The 5,992-nt window shown below is 39.8% G+C and overlaps 1 pseudogene; it reads left to right on the top strand.

Moving 5' to 3' along the window:
* The first annotated feature begins 4,157 nt into the window (after positions 1 to 4,157).
* On the top strand, positions 4,158 to 4,277 carry LOC134948080 (5S ribosomal RNA; annotated as a pseudogene).
* The last annotated feature ends 1,715 nt before the right edge of the window (positions 4,278 to 5,992 follow it).

Below are 5,992 nucleotides of genomic sequence, written 5' to 3'. Positions count from 1 at the left end.
TGCACTATACTGGCTAATTGCCAGGATGTCACTGTAACTACTGTGCCAATAACCAGAGTTATAGGAATAAAATGCAAATATATTATTTTGACTTTTCTGCCTTGCCGGAGGATACTGTGCTGGTGGAGCAAAGTCTACTACAGCTGCTTCACTTTATGTGGTGTAAAAGTGCCTCAAGACAAATTAACAATAGTCACATTTAGTTTCATTTAGTTAATACTAATGGCATGTTCTTTTACAAAAAGTGTAGTGGATAAATGGAATAGTCTCATGTAGAGGTGGTTGATGCAAAGTCTGTAGAGCAATTTAAACATCCTTGGGATAGGCATATGGATATCCTTATAAAGAGCTAAGGCTCAAATAAGGTTGAGGTTACCTGAAGGTTAAGAAAATGGGGGACGACTAGATGGGCCAAGTGGTTCTTATCTGCCATCAAATTCTATGTTTCTGTGTCTAATCCTTACTTCTGATATGTGTACTGTACTACTAAATAAAATTCTCCATAGAAACTGGAAATGAGTGGGTTTGAATTTACTTGGTTCTTTTTGCCAAACTAGCAGAAGTTTGGATGTATCCAGATTTATCTTATTGGCTATCCAAAGCATGTGAGAGCTCATAGCCAATAGGATGCCATTTTTGAGATCCAATTAAATCTGGGTAAAACCGAGTAAATCCCAACCCACTTACAGTATCTCTAATAATAACTCCGTAAGGGAGTAATTTAGAGTTGGACGCAGTTACAGTATGCTAATACCGCAGCCAATGGGCATCCTGTTGAGACACCCATAGGCTACACCATCAAACATTGCACCTGCCTATGGCAGGCTCAGACTGTCCAAGTGACCATGGCTGCTGCTTTCAATGCAACTGCATCATTAGACACAGTAGCTGACACTGATACGCCCATGATACACCCCACCTGTTAGCCACTCCCCCATTAACCGCCCAGAAATGCCCATCAAAATTGTATGGATCTCCATGTAAATTTGATCTACGTCTTCCAGCAGTAAACATTGGGATAACTGTGCAGTGCCTGATGCAAGAGTTGGTTTAACAGCATTGTAGACCATGGGCAAAGCAATGCACTGGGCCCCCTATGCACCCATTCACAGAATAATAAAAATAATAATAATAATAATAATAATAATAATCAGAATTAACCCCTCCGGTGGTCTCTCTTCATCTCTCCTCATGCTTCCATACAGTGAGTCGCTGTCAGCTCTCTGATTGGTGGATAGCTCCAGCCATCCATCAGTCAGAATGCTGAAAGCCATTCACTGGCTGCAGGCTGGGAGACAGGTAGAGACTGCCACCTGGCACCTCTGATTGTGTGTAACTCACAACCATAGTGGCTGGGCAGTATTCTCTACCTGCCTCCCAAGAAGCTCTGGAGGAACCAGTGCGAGGGGCAGATACCCTCTGGTACAGCTGGCCCCTGCTCAATGGTCCCTAGAATTGTGGGTCCCTGGGTAGCTGCCCAGTGTGACCATACGTTAACATGGTCCCGCCCACTGCTTTATCTGTACCCACCTCTGAACCACCCCCTATGAGGACAAGCTTACTCATACCCTTTGACGGTATTCGGTTAATATACCGCCTGTTGGAATCCCGGCGTTCAGGATCCCATAGGTGGCTAAATGACACCTGTCGGAATCCCGACCACCGCCCTGTATTCCCACTCAGGTGGTGGGTCCACGCCACCACCTGAGTTAAACATTTGCTCGATGAATGGCGAGGGGACTCACTGCGCTCACTGCCGGTATGCCGGCTACCAGGATGCCACTGTCGGGATACTGACAGTCGGAATCCTAACAGCCATTATATCATATGTATTCCCCTTTGACAATTCATAACACGAGGCAAAATCCCAACTACAAACAATTTCACATTTACTGGGGCTCATCAGAGCAGGATAGGGATTTTTTGCTTCACATATGAGGCACTATTGACTAACATACTGTACACTGTAGCAATTAACATGGTTATGGAAAGATTCTCAATCTTGACTGAACTTAGGTTAAAGTTCTGTAAAGCTACTCTATAGAAACCTGTGTCATACTAATGCACACAAATACTTCCATCTACATTATATGGCCAGTAAAGCTAAAGTAAATTGTATCCATTATGAAAAGTCCTCATAAAACATTAACAAAAAGTTACCATTCCTCGTATATTAAGATGACATTGCATGTATTTCTTAGAAATAGAATTTGTCCTGAATCTGCAGCATGGCCGCAGGACATAAGACACTGTAGCCATTAAGATCACAGTCACAGGCTGAGCACACCCTGAAAATGATCACGAGTTGCCCACCAGTCCCTGTCACTTCCCCCAAGTGGTCCCTGTCTGTCAATCACTGTATGAACTAATCCTCTCTGTGACCGTCATTGCAAGACCATCGCAGCACATGCGCAGTCATCCATAATTGCTGAATCAGGCCCTGTGATCTTTCAAGAATCTTTTCCAAACAACATGCTTATTCTATCTCAGGTGCCATGTTATCCCCTTTGATCATACTTTCCCATGGCCCAAAATCTTAGGCTTAGTAACTCCCATATATTGATCATAATGTACAGCTGTAGAATGCTGTCATTTCTGTAAGAATAACTCCAGAGATTATGGAGTAATCATTGTGACATGCACAAGTACTGTAAAATAATCTTCATTCTTGGAGATCTGAATGCTTTTTATACCTGCAAACAGTTATGCCTTTAAAAATTTAAATTTGAAAATCTTACTTCACTCTTCATATATATATATATATATATATCAGAATAGAAAAGAGATTATTGCGCCACTTGTGTACAACAAAAGCAATTTAAGAACCAAAGGTATAAATATATCCAAAATAAATGACACTCCCTAAGGATTAATACAGGGCGTCAGCTGTCCCCCAAAAACAGGGATGGTGGTTCCCTGTAGCAAGAGATTAATAACACACAGGGGGGGTGGGGGATATAGCGACCAATGGTGTCTTAGAGAGATTCAATAAAAGTAAGTAGATCTAAAAAAAAAAAAATATATATATATATATATATATATATATATATAACATGATAAAAGAATAATCAAAATCAATAGATCTAATAAATTTATTAACACATTAAACAGAAATAAAACATGGATTAACAGCTATAATAAAATTTAATAAAATTTGAGCAGCAAATCTCCTTCAAAAATGGGATAAAAACAGTATACACAATACAATATAATACCAGTTAAAATATGTAAAAAGATTTTAGCTTAACTTGGTATGAGGTCACTGCCAGGTTTCCCAACGCGTTTCGTCATTCAGACTTCATCAAGGGGTAAAGGTAGAATGGGACCAGGCTTCTATTTATACCAGTACTAATCTCATAGTAATTGTGACATCACTTCCTGTTAATTAACCATGGTATAGTAAAACAGACTGAGAACTTCTAGTTAAAGTTATTCAATAGCCTCATTTCATAGTATATATGCATATAGTGTTAAAAAAGTGTTTGAAGAACAGGTTTGGAGTTTGAGAGCTTTGAAAAACTCTCATATAGATGCGCCGGCGGATCTTTTCCGCCCCACTTCCGATTTTCTGTTGTCGCGTCACTTCCGCCCCACTTCCGGAACGCGACTGCGCATGCACCCGCGGCTTCCAATGCTTCTTAGAGACCAGCAGTACTTTGGCAGATTTCTCCCAGGGAATTCATTGCGGCGGCCATCTTTGTAGAGGTTTTTGCATACACAGCTTCACACGGCGGCCATACTTATGGAGTTCATGGTCGGGGACGTTAGTGTTAGTCCTTCGTTTTATTAGACATAAAAATAGATAAGAAACAGGGGTTAATCAGTAAATAGTTTCTATCAGGCTGGTGGCAAAAAAGTTTTTAATATATAAATCACTATGGAATATAGAATAAATAATAATAATAATAATAATAATAATAATAATAATAATAATAAAAAACGGGCTCTCAAGTGAATAGTTAAATTGCATGGATATGAAATAAATATAAAATATGTGTAAAAAATAGATTTATAAAAAAAAAATATTTTTACACCACGCCCCTCCACTATTCCCAACCCCCCCGCCTTCCCTCCCCCACCCCCCACCCTCCGTATCACTGTACAGTATACTCACAGTCACGTTATTTAATTCTGACACATGTATGGTAAATAGTAATTATTACAGTCAGACCACACTGGAAAGGCCCAATCTCGCCCGATCTTGGAAGCGAAGCAGTGTCGGGCCTGATCAGTACCAGACTAGGGAGACCATCTGGGAAGATCAGGTACTGTAACCAAACTGATTTTAAAAGCCTACATGAGCATGTCATAATGATCACTTTATTACCACTAATTATTCACACAATCTGCACCTTAATATTATCCATACCTATAAAAACTTATCCTGCACTACGCACTTTATAATAATTTTTTTTTATAAATCTATTTTTTACACATATTTTATATTTATTTCATATCCATGCAATTTAACATTTCACTTGAGAGCCCATTTATTATTATTATTATTTATTATTCTATATTCCATAGTGATTTATATATCAAAAACTTTTTTGCCACCATCCTGATAGAAACTATTTACTGATTAACCCCCGTTTCTTGTCTATTTTTATGTCTAATAAAATGGAGGACTAACACTAACGTCTCCGACCATGAACTCCATAAGTATGGCTGCCGTGTGAAGCTGTGTATGCAAAAACCTCTACAAAGATGGCCGCCGCAATGAATTCCCTGGGAGAAATCTGCCAAAGTACTGCTGGTCTCTAAGAAGCATTGGAAGCCGCGGGCGCATGCGCGGTCGCATTCCGGTAGTAGGGCGGAAGTGACGCGACGACAGAAAACCGGAAGTGGGGCGGAAAAGATCCGCCGGCGCATCTATATGAGAGTTTTTCAAAGCTCATGGAGGCAGAAATTGTGCACATACAAAAGCAGCGCTCACCAATTACCATATAAACCCCATGTGTAACATGACGGACATAATGATATGAAATGAATACATTCACCCTTAATAGGATGATAATCCTCAATGGTGGACCAAATGGAATAATGATTTCCTGGAAAAATCTTTTCCTTCACATACAGGACACAGGTAGGACTGATAGATCCTTAATTAACCTGAAACAAGAAGTACCTCTCTTCCCAATATGAATGAGAACAATGAGAGGTACTAAAAATGGCAAACCATAGTGTAGTACGGATTAAAAACGCACAGGTTTAATACCACAGATTAAATTTACAAAAAAGTTAAAATCTGATTATCATTAGCCAAAATGATCCCAGGTATAGTTTTGGTTTTAATTTTAGATCGTTTAATTCCAGTCTTTTTACCTGCCCTTTTTCCCCTTTTAGTTCTTATATGTTGATCTTGTTTAGTAGTACCATCAGTCCTATTCGCTATCTCCTTCCCAATGGAGTCCTTGGACCAAACTCTAAAAAAGTCTCCAGAGTGCCGCCTCATTGCACTGCCTGTATGTGGGAGTATTACCTCCACGAGGAGGGCACCGGGAGCAGCTGTTCGCTGGCGGAGGGGACCGCAGGAGTGCCGGGTCACTGTGAAGGTTATATATATATATATATATATATATATATATATTAGAGATTTGCGGCGGGCACTTTTTGTGTTTTGTGTTTTGGTTTTGGTTCCAATTCCCCGCTCGTGTTTTGGTTTTGGATTGGTTTTGCCAAACTCACCCTTTCGTGTTTTGGTTTTGGATCTTGATGATTTTTGAAAAAAAACAACACAAAAACAGCTAAAATCACAGAATTTGGGGGTAATTTTGATGCTATGGCATTATTAACCTCAATAACATTAATCTCCACTCATTTCCAGTCTATTCTGAACACTGAAAACCCACAATATTGTTTTTAGGCCAAAAGGTTGTACCGAGGTGGCTGTATGACTAAGTTAAGTGACACAAGTGTGCGGCATAAACACCTGGTCCATCTAAGAGTGGCACTGTAGTGGCAGACAGGATGGCAGATTTAAAAAAATAGG

Source organism: Pseudophryne corroboree, chromosome 1 (assembly GCF_028390025.1).
Source record: "Pseudophryne corroboree isolate aPseCor3 chromosome 1, aPseCor3.hap2, whole genome shotgun sequence".
Taxonomy (NCBI): domain Eukaryota; kingdom Metazoa; phylum Chordata; class Amphibia; order Anura; family Myobatrachidae; genus Pseudophryne; species Pseudophryne corroboree.
This window is presented reverse-complemented; position numbering and strand designations above follow the sequence as displayed.